Here is an 18607-nt window from a genome sequence, read left to right as displayed (position 1 = left end):
AACTCACCCCATATGAGGAGTAACTCATGGATCTGTCTAGCCATGAGAAGTGGTGAGGTCGTCTACAATGTCTGTACGTCTGTACTTTCCAAACCCTTCTCTGTCTCCTTAATTTCAAGTAGATAATGCTCACCCATTCTTAGTTTGTACATTCCTTTCCAGCAGATCCATCACAGCAACAGGGGGCACATAATAAGGGAGGAAGATGATGATGAGAAGCAAGAAGAGCAGCAGGGAAGAAACATTGCCTTCACAGACTTTGATGATAACGACGCCAAGAAGGTTGATGATGATGAAGGAGAGGCTGTGAAGGTCATGCTGACCCAGAAGTCTTTGGACCTAGATTGTGCCCATTTTGCTAAGTCATAACTTTCTCCATCTCAACCCCTGCATCACTTTCTTTCTCACTCCCATGCACCAGCTCAGACAGATACATTCACCTGGGAGAATTAGAGAGTGTTGGTGAGAATGAGATATCAGGTGATTCACAGAGCATGTGGGAGGTAAAGTTAAGGGAAGTGGGTTAGGATGTGACACCTTCCTAATGGAGGAAAAGGACGGCCCATGGTTTCAGAATTGTGGGACCCGGATCTTATAAACATCCACTTGAAAAGAAGGATGTTTGAGCAACATCACATCTACATGGAGGTTCTCAAGTCAGTCTTTAAAAATATGTGGTAACGGACAAGCTTACAGTTCTGATTTGCAACACCAGGGAAGCTTTTTCTTCATTGTAGACATGAATGGAGTGTGTGGCAGCTTCACTAGAATTAGAGAGAACAATAAATTCATAGATCCTAGATTGGACTGCAAGGCCACATCAATTGTGCTGTTATATCTACTAAGTCATACAAGCAACTCCAAAAAACAAAAATGCACAGTTCGATCTCATGTTTTTCACAATGTGCTTGCATAGTGTCAGCTGTGGCACACTCACCTCTGAGTCAGAAAGTTGTGGTTTCAAGTCCCACTCCCGGGATTTGAGCACATAAATCTGGGCTGACACTCCAGTGCTGTGCAGAGGGAGTGCTGCACTGTCGGAAGTGCTGTCTTTCAGATGAGACATTAAACCGAGGTCCCTGTCTATTCACGTAAAAGATCCCATGGCACTATTTCGAAGAAGAACGGGGGAGTCCTAGCCAATATTTATCCCTCATTCAACATAACGAAAACAGTTTATCTGGCCATTATCACATTGCTGTTTGTGGGAGCTTGCTGTGTGCAAATTGGCTGCTGCGTTTCCTACATTACAACAGTGACTACATTCCAAAAGTACTTCATTGGCTGCAAAGTGCTTTAAGACGTCCGGTGGTCATGCAAGGCGCGATATAAGTGCAAGTCTTTCTTTCTTTAGCTGTATTAGTTCAGAGTACTGCAAAGTACCTAATAAATGAAGAAGATATTGTGTATATATATGCAGCAAGCTGTTAAAATAGTTCATAAACTGCATTACAATGAAGAAAGGAATAAAAGCTATTATAGAACAATGCTATGTTGATAAACCTTCAAGGGAGCACAATGGAGACATTTTTACCATTTACATTTCAAGTCTAGACAGAGACATTATGTTGACAGACTGCAAGTGGTATTAATGAAAGCAAAAGGGTGATGGACACATTGTCACCATGTGAAGATGTGTACTGTAGACTTATGTGATAACTTTGTTTTGGCTCGAGTACACAGGCTTTAAATGGGTCCCATGCACTGAACAACTGTCAAAGCCACAGTCAGATTCACTTAATTGAGTGAGCACGAGCTATTTATTGCCAAGGGTACCAAGGATCAATCAACTTTATTATCATTTGATACTATGAGAAATCGCATTTCAGAGATAGACAGTCTTCAGTATCTCTTCATTTAGAACATTGCAAGAATTCTGCTGCAGTCCCACTGAAATTAGGAATAAGATGTTCAGAAAATATTTTTTTACAATAAAAATTAACAAATTATCACATCAGCAGATTCTACAAAGAAATTCAATTTTTATTTAATATCACATTCACACTTTTAACTTTGTTGCTGATCAGTTATGAAGTCATGCACATATAGCAAATAAAAGTGGTATCTCATAATTTCCCGTGTGGAATTCTTTCTTCCTTTAAAATTAATTTATGCAATAATATAAAGAACAGAGTGACTGCTGCCAATGAACCCGGAAGCTACCAGAAGCTGTCAGAAGCTGTGCAGATAAATGTCAACTTTCATAACTTTCATTAATCTGAAAGATACACAAGTTCAACATAAGAAACACCAATTCAACATAATCCAATAGAAACACAAATTCAAAATGTAATTTTAATGTTCTTTTTGGCTCAGTTAGACAGCACATAACTGTTAACTTCCTCTCTCGGCTCAGTTCGGCAGCAACAATCTCTTTTCTCGACCCCCGCCCTATTGTTCGTAATTTTTTAACATTAAACCATCATCAGCCATATCTATTATTACTTACATTTAAAGCTCGGTGGATGCTGGTTGTTGCTTCTCAAACACACCAGCTCCATGTGAGGAACCCGGAGCTGAGCCTGACCCCACCGTGAACCACATCGGCGAACAGAAACACGTTAGAAATTACTGGAAACTGCGAGTATCTTTACTTCTAATAATTACAAAAATGATTTATTTCACCAACAAACCACATTAACATATCAAATTGACTGCTGACTATGAAGTCCGGCAAGAAACTATTGATACTGCACAACTACTTTATGACATTGGCAGCAGTCGCGTTTTATAAATAAACAGATTTTGCAGGATTACAGTAACTATTGTGAAGTCGAGTTTCTTAAACATGCGTAGGGAGTGTACTGCTTTACAAAAAATAATTTGTTGTCTATTATTTGGAACTTTGCTTTCTGATTTTCTGATTTTCTCACACCAATAAACTGAACAGTGTGGTAAGGAAAACATTCCTCCTGGATTCCTGTGCTTGTCTGCAAGTAAAAGTTTTTTCTTATTCCTAAATATTCTTAAAATGGGAGAGGTTTAATTGCTTTTACTTTAGTAAGTATCTCCTCACTGGAATTAGATGCAGATCAGAGGACAAGGGAAGAGCACATGAAGAGTTCTCAAGACATTGAAACTGGGTATAAAGATGCTTAACATAGAAACAGAAACATAGACTATAGGTGCAGGAGTAGGCCATTTGGACCTTCGAGCCTGTACCACCATTCAAAAGATCATGGCTGATCATTCACCTCAGTACCTCTTTCCGCTTACTCTCCATACCCCTTGATCCCTTTAGTCGTAAGGGCCATATCTAACTCCATATTGAATATATCCAATGAACTGGCATCAACAACTCGTTGTGGTAGGGAATTCCACAGGTTAACAACTCTCTGAGTGAAGAAATTTCTCCTCATCTCAGTCCTAAATGGCTTACCCCTTATCCTTAGATTATGTCCCTGGTTCTGGACTTCCCCAACATCGGAAACATTCTTTCTGCATCTAACCTGTCCAGTCCCGTCAATATTTTACATGTTTCTATGAGATCCTCCCTCATCCTTCAAAACTCCAGTGAATACAGGCCCCGTCGATCCAGTCCTGCCATGCCGGGAATCAGTCTGGTAAACCTTCACTGCACTCCCTCAATAGCAAGAACGTCCTTCCTCAGATTAGGAGACAAAAACTGAACACAATATTCCAGGTGAGGCCTCACTAAGGCTCTGTACAACTGCAGTAAGACCTACCTGCTCCTACACTCAAATCCCCTAGCTATGAAGGCCAACATATCATTTGCCTTCTTCATCGCCTGCTGTACCTGCATGCCAACTTTCAATGACTGATGTACCATGATACCCAGGTCTCATTGCACCTCCCCTTTTCCTAATCTGCCGCCATTCAGATAATATTCTGCCTTTGTGTTTTTGCCACCAAAGTGGATAACCTCACATTTATCCACATTATACTGCATCTGCCACGTGTTTGCCCACTCATCTAACCTGTCCAAGTCACCCTGCAGCCTTTTAACGTCCTCCTCACAGCTCACACTGCCACCCAGCTTAGTGTCATCTGCAAACTTGGTGATATTACACAAAATTCCCCCATCCAAATCATTCATGTATATTGTAAATAGCTGGGGTCCCAGCACTGAGCCCTGCGGCACCCCACTAGTCACTGCCTGCCATTCTGAAAAGGGCCCGTTTATCCCCACTCTCTGCTTCCTGTCTGCCAACCAGTTCTCTATCCACGTCAGTACACTACCCCCAATACCATGTGCTTTAATTTTGCACACCAATCTCTTGTATGGGACCTTGTCAAAAGCTTTTTGAAAGTCCAAATACACCACATCCACTGCTCCTCCCTTGTCCACTCTAGCAGTTACATCCTCAAAAAATTCTGGAAGATATGTCAAGCAGGATTTCCCTTTCATAAATCCATGCTGACTTGGACCAATCCCATCACTGCTTTCCAAATGTGCTGCATTTTTATCTTTAATAATTGATTCCAACATTTTCTCCACTACTGATGTCAGGCTAACCGGTCTATAATTATCCATTTTTTCTCTCCCATCTTTCTTAAAAAGTGCTGTTACATTAGCTACCCTCCAGTCCATAGGAACTGATCCAGAGTCGATTGACTGTTGGAAAATGATCACCAATGCAGCCACTATTTCTAGGGCTACTTCCTTAAGTACTCTAGGATGCAGACTATCAGGCCCCGGGGATTTATCGGCCTTCAATCCCATCAATTTCCCTAACACAATTTTCCACCTAATAAGGATTTCCTTCAGTTCCTCCTTCTCACTGGACCCTCAGTCCCCTAGTATTTCCGGAAGATTATTTGTGTCTTCCTTCGTGAAGACAGAACCAAAGTATTTGGTTAACTGGTCCGCCATTTCTTTGCTTCCCATTATAAATTCACCTGAATCTGACTGCAAGGGACCTATGTTTGTCTTCACTAATCTTTTTCTCTTCACATATCTATAGAAACTTTTGCAGTCAGTTTTTATGTTCGCAGCAAGCTTCCTCTCATACTCTATTTTCCCCCTCCTAATTAAACCCTTTGTCCTCCTCTGCTGTATTATAAAATTCTCCCAGTCCTCAGGTTTGCTGCTTTTTGTGGCCAATTTATATGCCTCTTCCTTGGATTTAACACTATCCTTAATTTCCCTTGTTAGCCACGGTTGAGCCACCTTTCCCATTTTATTTTTACTCCAGACAGAAATGTACAATTGTTGAAGTTCATCCATGTGATCTTTAAATATTTGCCATTGCCTATCCAGCGTCAACCCTTTAAGTATCACTCACCAGTCTGCTATATGGGAAGTCAGGGACACTTAGAGTGTCCCTGACGACTACATGTGCGGGAAGTATATCCGCCTGCAGCACCTGTCAGACCGCATTGCGGCACTGGAGCTGCGGGTGGATTTACTCTGGAGCATCCACAATGCTGAGGATGTCGTGAATGGCATGCTTAGCGAGTTGGCCACACCGCAGGTAAAGGGGTACACAGCCAGATAGGGGATGGGTGACCAACAGGAAGAGCAGTGCAAGGAAGTTGGTGCAGGGGTACCCTGCGGTCAGCCCCTGCAAAACAGATACACCGCTTTGGGTACTGTTGAGGGGGATGATTCACCAGGGAAGAGCAGCAGCAGCCAAGTTCATGGCACTGTGGGTGGCTCTGCTGCACAGGAAGACAGGAACAAGAGTGGGAGAACTATAGTGGTAGGGGATTCAATTGTAAGGGGAATAGATAGATGTTTCTGCAGCCACAACTGAGACTCCAGGATGGTATGTTGCCTCCCTGGTGCAAGGGTCAAGGATGTCTCGGAGCAGGTGCAGGGCATTTTGAAGGGGGAGGGTAAACAGCCAGTTGTCATGGTGCTTATAGGGACCAACGATATAAGTAAAAAATGGGAAGAGGTCCTACAAGACGAATGTAGGGAGCTAGGAGCTAAATTAAAATGTAGGACCTCAAAAGTAGTAATCTCAGGATTGCTATCAGTGCCATGTGGTAGTCAGAGTAGAAATTGCAGGATAGTTCAGATGAATATGTGGCTTGAGGAGTGGTGCAGAAGGGAGGGATTCAAATTCTTGGGGCATTGGAACCGGTTCTGGGGGAGGTGGGACCTGTACCTGGGCAGGACCGGAACCAATGTCCTAGGGGGAATGTTTGTTAGTGCTGTTGGGGCGGGGTTAAACTAATATGGCAGGCAGATGGGAACCTATGCAGGGAGGCAGAGGAAAGTAGAATGGGGGCAGAAGCAAAAGATAGAAAGAAGAAAAGTAAAAGTGGAGAACAGAGAACCCTAAGGCAAAAAGCAAAAAGGGCCACATTACAGCAAAATTCTAAAGGGCAAAGTGTGTTAAAAAGACAAGCCTGAAGGCTCTGTGCCGCAATGCGAGGAGTATTTGGAATAAGGTGGACGAATTAACTGCGCAGATAGCAGTTAACGGGTATGATGTAATTGGCATCATGGAGACATGACTCCAGGGTGACCAAGGCTGGGAACTCAACATCCAGGGGTATTCAACATTTAGGAAGGATAGACAGAAAGGAAAAGGAAGTGGGCTAGCGTTGCTGGTTAAAGAGGAAATGAATGCAATAGTAAGGAAGGACATTAGCTTGGATGATGTGGAATCGGTATGGGTGGAGCTGCGGAACACCAAAGGGCAGAAAACGCTAGTGGGAGTTGTGTACAGACCACCAAACAGTAGTAGTGAGGTTGGGGACAGCATCAAACAAGAAATTAGGGATGCGTGCAATAAAGGTACAGCAGTTATCATGGGCGACTTTAATCTACATATTGATTGGGCTGACCAAACTGGTAGCAATGCGGTGGAGGAGGATTTCCTGGAGTGTATTAGGAATGGTTTTCTGGACCAATATGTCGAGGAACCAACTAGAGGGCTGGCCATCCTTGACAGGGTGATGTGTAATGAGAAAGGGCTAATTAGCAATCTTGTTGTGCGAGGCCCCTCAGGGAAGAGTGACCATAATATGGTAGAATGCTTTATTAAGATGGAGAGCAACACAGTTAATTCAGAGACTAGGGTCCTGAACTTAAGGAAAGGTAACTTCGATGGTATGAGACATGAATTGTTTTAGACGTAACATAAAAAATGTTCAAAACAATATAGTGATTTTAATGCTTGCTGCCACTTTAACTGGGCCCTTCTTTTGAGCTGGCCAAGATGCCTGCCTGACTCTGGGGGAGTCTCATCAATACGTGAAAATCTGGGCTTATGATGTCATTTGGACCCAAATGACATTTTTAAATTTAGCTTTGTGGGGTCAGGATGAGCAGGAATGCTCCTCCGGTTAGATGGGTGAGGGTTGAGTGGGTGGGTTGATGTTCACCTCGCCCCATCCTCCCGTCCAAAATCCGCGCCCGGCTAAAATCCCTCCCCCACCACCCCCACCCCCGCCCCCGCCATTGGAGCTGAAATTCCAAAGGACAGTTAAGGGCAGAAAGGCAGTACCATCCTGGCAAGGGTCCCTCGTAATTTGGGGTTGAACCCATATTTGTTGGGTTTCTACATCAAATTGCAATTTAGCTGGGAAGGGAAAGGATTTCCTGGGCTACCTTGGGAATTCAGCACAACTTTTATACCCAGCAAGAATTACACTTGCTAAGAGTAATTGTTGGTCCTATAGTGAGCCATAAGAGGGCCCTAAGATTGCTGGAGATAAAGATGATTGATCACAGAGGAATCAATTACCTTGTAAAGCCTACCCCTTTTCTCCCGGAGAGGTAGTTGAAAGAATTTTGGGGGCAATTTTATTCAGCTCTTCCCGAAATTTGCGAACCTCCCTATGAAAACTGAAGGGGGCCACTCCAACCTCTGCCACCTCAGTGAGAATAACACCCCTACAGATATGGGCTACCGGCCCAACTATGCCAATTACCCCAATCTTACCATTTGGGAAGAGGTCAATGACTGGATAATATGACAGGCAAAAGTCTCGCCCATTCCTTCACATTTTTGCCCTTTACAAGGGTCTGTGGAGTTTTGCGCCCAATATATTTTATCATGTTGCCCATTGGGATATTTTGTTTTACATATTGGGACTGATTATGTAACATTAATGGAACCACAATGCATGGTTTTCAAGTAGCATGGGCAGGCAACCTCACAAAATAATTAGCATATGTTCCCCATGCAGAATGGCCAATGTGCAGAAAATGCATCAAGTGCATGGGCAGGAGGTCCAGCAAGTCAGCATCTCTTAAAGGGCTGTTGCTCGCAATGAAAACTAATCTGCCCATTGATAAACTGCAAGTTTTTTTGATGGCAGTTTATGATGGGGGCAAAGAGGAACAAGTGCAGGACTGCCAGACAAGGTAACTGTTGTATATTGCTGCCTCTTTATTGTGTGATGTCTGTAACACTGTTATGCAACACTGAATGTACCCTTACACTGTACACACCTTACCTGTACACCAGAGAGTGCTGCTGTTGGAGACCTGAGGGATACCTGCACACTGCAGGTAACCAAGTATAAAAAGGAACTCACAGCTTGATGTCCTCACTCGAGGAGCTGCAAATAAAGGACTACAAGTCTACACAGTTTTAGTTTCATACCCTACCTCGTGGAGTCATTACTCAAGATGTCTACATACACCACAACTGGTGATGAGGATACGAGGTCACGAACTACACGCTCAACATGTCTAACCTCAGCAACTTTCTGCAATTTACAGACGGGGATGATTGGGATGCTTTCATAGAAAGATTGAAACATTTCTTTATAGCCAACGACTTGGAAGGGCTACATGACCGAACAAGCGCAGAGCCATCCTGCTTAGCAGTTCTGGGCCCATCTTCCATTGTCTCGTCAGGGACTTACTAGCCCCAGCGAAGACAACCACCAAAAGCAATGAGGAACTTGTAACACTCATACAGGAACAACTAAAACTGAAAGAAAGCATCTTCACAGCCAGGCACCGGTTCTACACTTACCAGCGACCTGAAGGCCAAGAAATTGCTAAGTATGCTGCACACCTAAGAAGACTAGCTGCACCGTGTGATTTTGGAGACCACCTAAATAAAGCACAAAGGGACATATTCATAATTGGAATCAGCCTCGAGGGTCTCCTGCACAAGTTGCTCTCTGCCGACCTCACTGATGTCCTCACTCGAGGAGCTGCAAATAAAGGACTACAGGTCTACACAGTTTCAGTATCATACCCTACCTCGTGGAGTCATTACTAAAGGTGTTTACATACACCAGAAGTTTACCGCCCCCAGTTGGGAGCCTGTGCGGGGAGGCAGAGGGAAGATGAGGGCGGGGGATGGAGGGGAGAGTGGTGGAGGTGGGGGGCGGAGAAACACAGGGCGGGGGACAGGAGGGGCCACATTGCAGCGGAGGTCTGGGGGGGGCGAAGTGTGTTGGAGGGGCGGGCCTGGGGACTCTGTGCCTCAGTGCGGGGAGTGTTCAGAGTGGGGTGGACGGGTTGACTGCGCAGATGGCGGTTGGTGGATGTGGTGTGGTTGGCGTCGCGGGGGCGTGGCTCTGGGGTGGCCGGGGCTGGGGGCTCGACATCCGGGGGTGTTCGGCATTTGGGAAGGATTCTGATGGGACGGAGCGGGTTGGGTGCGGGGGGAGTGTTCCCGGTGTTGGGTGGGTCCGGAGCCGGGGAGTAGCACGCTATTGGGATGGGGAGAGACTTCTTCACTCGGGGAGTTGTTGGCCTGTGGGGTTCCCTGCCACGGAGAGGTGTTGATGCCAGTTCATTGGATGTGTTCGCGAGGGAGTTGAATGTGGTCCTTGCGGTTGGGGGGGATCGGGGGGGGGTGTGGATGGGGCGTAGGGGGGGAGGTGCTGGGATGGGTGATCAGCCATGATCTTGTTGAATGGCGGTGCAGGCGCGAAGGGCCGAATGGCCTACTGCTGCACCTATTTTCTATGTTTCTATGTTTTTCTATTTAATCCTCTTCAGACCCCTTCAGGGAACAGCCTGTCCAGCTTGCTAGCAATCAAGCTGGAGGATGGGCACTACACTTGTATAAAGACATTGCCTGATCTATTGTATATTTTGTCAGCACCTGCCCTTCTGCAAAAGTGGCATAGGATATTTTCCAACCCCCTGAGAGGGCAGATGAGGCCTTGGTTTAAATTCTCATCTGAAAGATGGCACCTCCAGCAGTACAGCACGCCTTCAGAACTGCACTGCAGCATCAGCCTAGATTACGCACTCAAGTTTCTAGAGTGAAGCTGAAAGCCATGACTCAGAGGTGAGAGTACTACTATTAAGCCATGGCTCCAGCCATTTTTTCTCCTCTTCTTAACAGGACTTCTTTACGGCAACCACCAGCCCTTTAAGAGCTGAAGTTGGATGTTAATTTGCCCTTTTTTATTTAATTATAGCTGAACACAGTCCAGATTTTCCACCAAATAAGTGTAAAATGTAACTCATGAGCACAACCACACAAATGGATTTTCATTTGCAATTAGTTGGATTGAGGTCTCTCTTCAGGATTATTTATGCTACATTTGTATTATTTGGGCAGGCCACATAGTACGCATACCAGATACAAGACTCCCTAAGCAAATGCTTTATGTGGAGCTCCTTCATGGTAAACGAGCCAAAGGAGGACAGCAGAAACGTTATAGGGACACCCTCAAAGCCTCCCTGGTAAAGTGCGACATCACCACTGACACCTGGGAGACCCTGACCGCAGACCGCCCAAGGTGGAGAAAGTCCATCCGGGAGCTCTTCGAGTCTCGGCGCAAAGAGTATGGAGAGGCCAAGCGCAGGCAGCAGTAGGAGCGCGCGGCAAACCAGCCTCACCGACCCTTCCCTCAACGAATGTCTGTCCCACCTGTAACAGGGTCTGTGGCTCTCGTATCGGACTGTTCAGCCATCAAAGAACTCACTTTGAGAGGGGAAACAAGTCCTCCTCGATTCCGGGGGACTGCCTATGATGATGATGATTATCTGTAAATACAGAAATAAAGATTTGGGTGTGTTTTTATGGAAATTAATGGGATGGCTGCTAAACTATTAAAATGTAATGCCAGAAACAATGGATCATTCAAAGTTTTATTTTACTTTTATGGCAGGATTTACACCAGATGCTTTCATTCTGCATCTGATGCACATTAATACCAATGCAAGGCTGGTTCTTTCAGGTGGTCTTATTCCATTAATTTCTGCACTAATGTGTTTTGTCTATTTGGCTCCACTTTTTGTATTGTATCAGTGCCCAAAAGGATGCAGCAATGATGCCAAAATTACAATATAACACTAGAATTAGAGATATTTGTAAATGCAAAGGTTAATTTCTCTGTATAACAATTAGGATTGTGTGATATTGCAACTAAAAACTTCTGCTATATTCAATTCTATACATCTATTCAGGACAGGTAGAGATTCCCGTAGGATAATTCTCTTTATTTTATTATAGTTTCCACAAGTCTACAGATCATTCTTTAAAATATTTGTTTTAAACAGCACAAAGCTATATTAAAGACCAAAGACAATATTTAAAAGCAAACCTAAGGTTTGAAAACTTGAGGGCATATTTTAATTCCTTTCCTACACCAAGCATTGGACAGGAGGAACAAACTCAACAGAAAATTCTGGTGTTCCTGGGCTTGCACTGCTTGTGTCCAGGCCCAGGCACCCCAGAATTTCCTATTCCGGGCCATTTAGATAATCCATGGGCATCCCTTAGCACAGGCCTGCCCTCTCACATAGCCCAGTGTTGATGGAAGAGTCTAGCAAGGTCCAGTGCTGGCAGAAGGGGCAGAACAATGTGGCACAACTGCAGGCCACTCAAGCATGTAGCTGTATGCCATCCATGGTGTTTGGGACCATATGTACTATCCTGGAAGTTGAATTTTCGAAATAACAGGGCAGGCCATAGTGCCATATATTCTGAGTGCCCTGTGCTGGGCTGCCCAGGAAGCATTCGTCCTGGAAAATGCCCCCTCCCATCTCATTTATATGGCTTTGTTAAGTCTGAATCTGCAGTAAGTGCAAAACAAGCCCTACCCCTCCCCGCTCCTCCTCCTCCCCCCCCCCCCCCCCCCCGCTAAGAAAGCCCCAGAAATCTGAATGAATTAAGCCACTTTTTCATGATCTTTACAACTATCTGGATCTGGATAACTAAGCATTCCCTGAGGGCAAGGATCAGGAAAATCAACTCAACAGACACAAAAATTATTGTGTTCCTAACACAGATGAGACTGCACACAGGGAGGTTAAAGTAACAGTGATCTCAGTCTTTAATAAGACACTCCAGAGTGAGGAACAGGCCTTAGGGGCCGGCTTATATACAGTGCTCCCAAGGGATGCTGGGATCCCTTGGGACTTCAGGGGATGCACTCACTGGTGGCGGTACACGGGAGTGCATGCTTTACAGATACACATCACTCCCCCACCAAAGTCAAAGTGAAAACTATTTACAAGGTGAGGCGGTCGGGAGCCTTTCTTTCCCTGGTGGAACGCCTCGGTACAAATGTCTGTTCTGGTGTGTTGGCTGTGCCCTCGCTGGGCTGGCGTGTTGTTGGCCCTGCAGGGCTGCTGGGTGAGCCTGGTCTTGCTGGGCTGTTGGGCGTGATGGGTTTGAATTCCTGGTCCGGCGTGGTGTCATTGATCCTTTGGGTGTGTGTTATGGGCTCGAAAAAGGTGATGTCTGCTGTGGGTTGTTCAGGGCATTCTGTGAATCGCAGCCTCGTTTGGTCCGGGTGCTTTCTGCAAATTTGTCCATTGTCTAGTTTGACTACAAATACCCTACTCCCTTCTTTAGCTATCACCGTGCCCGCGATCGACTTGGGACCATGTCCATAGTTTAGCACATACACAGGGTCATTCAGATCAATTTCCCGTGACACAGTGGCGCAACCATCGTTTACATTTTGTTGCTGCTGCCTGCTCTCTACCTGATCATGCAGGTTGGGGTGAACCAGCGAGAGTCTGGTTTTAAGTGTCCTTTTCATGAGTAGCTCAGCTGGGGGCACCCTTGTGAGCGAGTGGGGTCTCGTGCGGTAGCTGAGCAGTACTCGGGACAGGCGGGTTTGGAGTGAGCCTTCTGTGACTCGTTTAAGGGCTCTGTTTGATGGCTTGTACTGCCCACTCTGCCTGCCTATTGGAGGCTGGTTTAACCGAGGCCAAGGTGACATGTTTGATCCCATTGCGGGTCATGAATTCTTAAATTTGGCACTGGTGAAACATGGCCCGTTGTCACTGACCAGTATGTCAGGCAGGCCGTGGGTGGCAAACATGGCCCTCAGGCTTTCAATGTTGGCGGTGGCGGTGCTTCCTGACATTATTTCACATTCAATCCATTTTGAAAAAGCATCTGTAGAGTTCTCAACTCTAGAACATGTTCACATATACTGCAGACAAGGTCACTCATGACCTGCACCTTTATTCCCTGGACCAAGGAGTACTGAGCCTGCGTGGAACCTCCCTTTAAGTACCTGGCTGACCAGGTAAGGAGTGTCTCCCACAAGTTCACCCCCCTATGGTCAAGGTGTGTATTTCACAGTTGTTTACAGTGTACAGTGTTGTTACATATTGGTTACAGTTATGTGAAGATTACAAACATGACATCACTTCCCCCCTAATGTCTTTGGGTCAAAGATTGAGTCTTTCAGGTGGTCGACGCTCTCTCATGGAGCGCCGCAGTTGTGGCTCTGGTGGTTGAGCCGTAGCATGCGTCTCTGTCGCCTGAGTTGGTTCCGGCCTGTCCGGCCTGGCCGCAGGGACTGTGCATGCTGTTGACTGTCCTTGTTGCTCGTTCACTGGCAGTGGTGTGGTTGACATCCCATGGTCTTCTTCAGGTTCCTCAGTGTCCATGCTGAACCTTTTCTTTACCTGGTCCAGATGTTTGCGGCATATCTGCCCATTGTTTAGTCTGACCACTATGACCCTATTTCGCTCTTTACCAATTACGGTGCCCTCAAGCCACTTGGGTCCTAGTGCATGGTTAAGCACAAATACCGGGTCATCCATTTCTATACACCTCCCCCTTGAGTTTCGATCATGGCACTCGGTTTGGGACTGCCGCTTGCCCTCAACAATGTCTGCCAGGCTTGGGTGAATGAGGGACAGCCGCGTTTTGAGCGTGCGTTTCATGAGGAGTTCCGCTGGCGGGACTCCCGTGAGCGAGTGTGGGCGGGACCTTTCGGCCAGCAGGAGGCGCGATAGGGTCCCTGGATACGGAGCATGCCTTGCTTTATGACTTGGACCGCACGTTCCGCCTGGCCATTGAAAGCCGGCTTGAACGGTGCCGTCCGGACGTGTTTAATGCCATTACCTGACATAAACTCCTGGAATTCATGGCTGGTGAAACACAGGCCATTGTCGCTGACCAGAATGCCCGGCAAGCCGTGGGTCGCGAAAACAATGTGCAGACTCTCCACGGTGATGAATGTCGTGCACGAGTTTAATATGATGCACTCAATCGATTTCGAGTATGCATCGACTACAATTAAGAACATTTTTCCCATGAACAGCCCTGCATAGTCCACGTGGATGCGTGACCATGGCCTGTTGTCCAGGGCCACGGGCTGAGCGGGGTCTCCCTGGGGGCATTGCCTAGCTGGGCACACGTCGTGCACCTGCGAACCCAGTGTTCCAGGTCTGAGTCAATCCCCAGCCACCATACATGTGACCGGGCAATGGCCTTCATTAGCACAATGCCAGGGTGCTCGCTGTGGAGTTTCCTGATGAATGCTTCCCTTCCTTTCTGGGGCATGACCACCCAGCTGCCCCATAATAGGCAGTCGGCTTGGATGGAGATCTCATCCATCCGTCTCTGAAACGGTCTGACCCCCTCGGGGCACGCCCCGTGTGCGGGCGCCCAATCCCCAGTCAGGACACATTTCTTAATCAAGGATAGGAGGGGGTCCCTGTTGGTCCAGAGTTTGATCTGGCGGGCTGTGATGGGGGAGCCTGCGGTGTCAAAAACCTCAACGGCCATGACCATCTCAGCGCTTTGCTCTGACGTCCCCTCGGTGGTGGCCAGTGGAAGCCTGCTGAGCGCGCCAGCGCAACTTTCAGTGCCTGGCCGATGCCATATGGTGTAGTCATACGCAGCCAGCGTGAGAGCCCATCGCTGTATGCGAGCTGACGCATTGGCATTGACAGCCTTGCTGTCGGACAATAGGGATGTTAACGGCTTGTGATCCGTTTCTAACTCGAACAGTCTGCCGAAAAGATACTGGTGCATCTTTTTCACACCGTAAACGCAAGCGAGTGCTTCCTTTTCGACCATGCCGTACCCACGCTCTGCCTGGGAGAGTGACCTGGAGGCATAAGCCACCGGTTGTAGTTGGCCGTCGTCATTTCCCTGCTGCAACACACACTCAACCTCGTATGATGATGCATTGCATGTTAAAACTAGTTTTTTACAGGGGTCATACAAAGTCAACAGTTTGTTAGAACAAAGCAGGTTCCGCGCCCTGTTGAAAGCCCGTTCCTGACAGTCCCCCCAGAACCAGTCACAACCCTTATGCAGGAGCACATGTAACGGCTCCAACAATGTGCGTAAGTCAGGCAGGAAGTTCCCAAAATAGTTCAAAAGTCCCAGGACCGATCACAACTCCAATGTGTTGCCGGGCCGGGGCACACGACGGATCACCTCCATTTTGGATTCAGTAGGCCGGATCCCTTCTGTGGCAACACTCCTGCCCAAAAACTCAACTTCTGCGACCAAAAACACACACTTTGCCTTTTTCAGCCGCAGGCCTACCTGGTCCAGTTGGCGTAGCACCTCCTCCAGGTTGTGGAGGTGTTCCTCGGTGTCTCGACCTGTTATTAGGATGTCGTCTTGGAATACGATTGTGCCGGAAATGGATTTGAGCAAGCTTTCCATGTTCCTCTGGAAGATTACGGCCGCTGAACGAATGCCAAACGGACACCTGTTGTAGATGAATAGTCCTTTGTGCGTCGTGATGGTGGTCAGAAGCTTGGATTCTTCAGCCAGTTCCTGAGTCATGTAGGCTGAAGTGAGGTCCAACTTAGTGAACAGCTTGCCACCTGCCAACGTGGCAAAAAGGTCCTCCGCTCTCGGGAGCGGGTATTGGTCTTGCAGCGACACTCGGTTGATGGTGGCTTTGTAGTCGCCGCAGATCCTGACCGAGCCATCCGCTTTAAGGACAGGAATGATGGGACTTGCCCAGTCACTGAATTCAACGGGCAAAATTATGCCCTCTCTGAGCAGCCTGTCCAATTTTCTCACGCATCACATACGGCACCACTCTGGCTTTGTGGTGCACTGGTCTGGCATCCGGGGTGATGTGTATCACTACTTTGGTGCCCTTGAACGTTCCGACACCGGGTTGAAACAGTGACCCGAATTTTTGCAGGACCTGCGAGCACGAACTTCGCTCCACAGACGAAATGGCGTGCACATCTCCCCATTTCCAGTTCATCTCGGCTAGCCAGCTCCTTCCCAAAAGCGCAGGGCCATTTCCCGGAACAATCCAGAGTGGCAGGCGGTTCTGTGATTCATTGTGTGTTACCACCAGGTTTGCACTGTCCAGCACTGGGATGATTTCTTTGGTGTACGTGCACAGCTGCATGTCAAATGCGTTCCAGTTTAGGCCTGCTAGCTCTGTGTGGCCATAGTCTCTCAAATTGTTGGACGCTCATAAGGGACTGGCTGGCTCCCGTATCTAACTCCATGCACATCGGGATGTCATTCAATAAAACTTTCATCATCATGGGTGGCATTTTAGTGTATGAACTGCGGACGTCAGCCACATGAACCCTCTGAACCTCAGCATCCAAGGCTTGGCCCCAGGCATCATCTTGCATTGCAGACCCCTCGTCTGATTCCTCTGTTTCATAGATTAGCCTCACTGCAGCCTTTTTGCACATGCTAGCCAAATGTCCTCTGGCATTACAATTCCTGCAGGTGAACTGCTGGAACTTTCAGCTTTTAGCAGTATGTCTACCCCCGCATCTCCAGCATTGGCTGAGATTGTTGTTCACAAAGGGGCTGTTACCAGGCATTCCTCTCTGATTGTCCCCTTGGTTGTTTCTAAGCACTCTGGTGATGGGTGTCAATTGTCCCATCACGGGACGCATTGTTCCTCTTGAAGGCATGAACTGCCGATCCTCCTGCCATTGTCGCTGTTGCTGTCCCACCCTAGAGCCTGTTGCTGCCTGGGCGGTGTCGAATTGCCCTTGCCTGCCTGCCTGGGCGATGTCGAATTGCCCTTGCCTGCCTGCGGGGTTCTGTATCACTTTTACAACATTAACTCCCTCGTTCATCGCAACGTTAAAACCAGGGCTGCTTGCGTAAACTATCTTGGTCTCCTCTTCCCCCACCAAGAAGGTCTGAGCTATCAAAGCTGCCCTTTCCAAAGTCAAGTCTTTTCCTCAATAAGCTTCCTGAAAATACCGGCATGACTAATGCCCTCAATGAAAAAAATCCCTTAACATCTCCCCCCTGCAGGCGTCTGTGAACTTACAGAAGCTGGCCAAGCGCCTCAGGTCTGCAACAAAGTCCGAGGTGTTTTGCTCTTCCCGATGCCGGTGTGTGTAGAACCGGTGCCGGGCCATGTGTACGCTGCTCGCCGGTTTCAGATGTTCGCTGATCAGCTGGCTGAGCTCTTCGAAGGACTAGTCGGCCAGCTTGAGAGGTGCAAGCAGGTCTTTCATCAACGCGTACGTTTTTGTCCCACAGCTTGTCAGTAGATGCGCCCTCCACTTGTCAGCCGCTTCCACTCCCAGCCAGTCCTTTGTGACAAAGGTCTGCTAGAGTCGCTCCACAAAATCATCCCAGTCCTCACCCACACAGTAACGTTCCTCTGTGCTACCGGTGGCCATCCTTGGGTTCAGTGATTCCCGTTTCTCGTCACCAGATGTAGAATTCTCAACTCTAGAACATATCCACACGAGGCATATACTGCAGACAAGGTCACTCATGACCTGCACCTTTATTCCCCGGACAAAGGAGTGCTGAGCCTGTGTGGAACCTCCCTTTAAGTACCTGGCTGACCAGGTAAGGAGTGTCTCCCACAAGTTCACCCCCTGTGGTCAAGGTGTGTATTTCACAGTTGTATATAGTGTACAGTATTGTTACATGTTGGTTACAGTTCTGTGAAGGTTACAAACATGACGGCATCCACCACCACCAGGAACATTTTACCGAGAAACGGGCCCGCATAGCTGACATGGATCCTCGACCATGGTCTGGAGGGCCAGGACCACAAACCTAGTGGTGCCTCTCTGGGCGCGTTGCTCAACTGAGCACATGTGCTGCATTGTCGTACACAGGACTCTAAGTCAGAGTCGATACCGGGCCACCACACGTGGGATCTGGCTGTCGCTTTCATCATTACTATATCCGGGTGTGTGCTGTGGAGATCTGAGATGAATGTCTCCCTTCCCTTTTTGAAAAGCACTACGCGGTTACCCCACAACAGGCAGTCTGCCTGAATGGACAGCTCGTCCTTTCGCCGCTGGAACGGCTTGATTAGCTCTTGCATTTCAACGGGGATGCTGGTCCAGCTCCCATGCAGTACACAGTTTTCTACTAGGGACAGCAGAGAATTTTGGCTGGTCCAAGTCCTAATCTGGTGGGCCGTGACAGGTGATTTATCATTTTCAAACGCTTCCATGACCATCAACAAGTCTGTGGGCTGCGCCACCATCAACAAGTTTGCAGGCTGCGCCATTTCCACTCCCGTGGTGGGCAATGGT

Source organism: Pristiophorus japonicus, chromosome 5 (genome assembly GCF_044704955.1).
Source record: "Pristiophorus japonicus isolate sPriJap1 chromosome 5, sPriJap1.hap1, whole genome shotgun sequence".
Classification (NCBI taxonomy): Eukaryota; Metazoa; Chordata; class Chondrichthyes; family Pristiophoridae; genus Pristiophorus; species Pristiophorus japonicus.
The sequence above is the reverse complement of the archived record's forward strand: the minus strand, read 5'-3'. Positions refer to the sequence as shown.